Here is a 1,255-nt window from a genome sequence, read left to right on the forward strand (position 1 = left end):
TGAGTTTGTCAGTCTCAGCAGCCAGCTGCTGTCTGAGTGAAGAAAAGCCTCTAGCTTCAATGGGCCGGGAGCAGGAGGCAGAGCTGAAGCCCAGGTTGAAGGGCTTTCACCCAGCCCCTACAGCCTGGCACTTTGAACTTGAACTTAAAGCCTCCAAACTGTGAGAGAATAAACTCCTGTTTGTTAGAGCCATCCATTTGTGGTATATTCCTGTCAGAGCGGCACTAGATAACCAGAACAGGTGGGGATGTAGTATACATGGGTGCTAGTTGGGAGGGTAGTTATTAGATAAGCCTGTGGTGTTTCTGCCATTCTTTTATGCATTCATACTGATTTTTTATTTTTAAGTAATATGTTGTAAATTGCCATTACTGGTGACATACCTTGTTTTAAAAATGCCTTGTTTATTTTATTTTTGAGACTTGTTTTTTATAATTTAGAGTCACACATCCCTGTTATTAAGAGAAAATAGGTTTAATTTTCGTGCAATTTCTAGGATAGTTCAAGCTATTCATTCATTACATGATTGGGTAAATCCTGTCAATATATTATTTTGCACTACTGTGGGATCTGCATTTTATAAATAAAAAGCTCTAGCTTTTATTAAAAGAAAAAAACGATTTTAGAAAACTAATTTCCAGGGTGATTTTGTTGGAATAAGTTTAGTTTTTTAAATCTAGAAATAAAGTAGAGAACCATTGAATGTTAATTGTGATTGGTATAAAAGTTCAGTTGGTTATAGCTTCAGACAAGGTGTATAGTTGTGTTTGTGTAGCTTAGCCCTGTCCACACACAGGGTATTTCACTCTTACTTGTGATAGAGTGATGAAGAATTTAAAAATAAAAAAACACAAAAGACTAGCTTTGGAAACATGGGGATGCATTTGAAACCAAGCCTCTTCTTCCCCTTGGATTCCTTGTGCTACATTTCCCTTTGTCTTGAACTTACTGAGCCCCTGTGTTGTCTGTCTCTGCCTTCTCTGAGGTCAACTCTAAATCTAAATATCCCCTCACACCAACTACAAATGAAGTCTTCATCTGACCCTAACCATAAGAGGTAGGTCAGATCTTACAAATTAAAGGGCAAGGTCTCCAGACAGCTACATTTGTCCCAGACTTCAGTTGCCAGCTATAAGCTCAGGGGTCCCCAGGCTGTCCTCACTTCTAACCTATTGGCTACAGATGTGGAGATTTTCATTACTTCCTTGTATTCAGTAGCTCTCTAGAATGAGTTACAGAACACAGAAATGTGCTT

At 38.6% G+C, this 1,255-nt stretch overlaps 1 protein-coding gene across 1 annotated transcript in view; it reads left to right on the top strand.

Moving 5' to 3' along the window:
- Positions 1-1,255, top strand: part of DPY19L1 (dpy-19 like C-mannosyltransferase 1) — a 130,778-nt gene that overhangs the window by 114,002 nt on the left and 15,521 nt on the right. The window lies entirely within an intron of this gene.

Source organism: Orycteropus afer, unplaced genomic scaffold (assembly GCF_000298275.1).
Source record: "Orycteropus afer afer isolate SDZICR_OR568_19922 unplaced genomic scaffold, OryAfe1.0 scaffold00893, whole genome shotgun sequence".
Taxonomy (NCBI): domain Eukaryota; kingdom Metazoa; phylum Chordata; class Mammalia; order Tubulidentata; family Orycteropodidae; genus Orycteropus; species Orycteropus afer.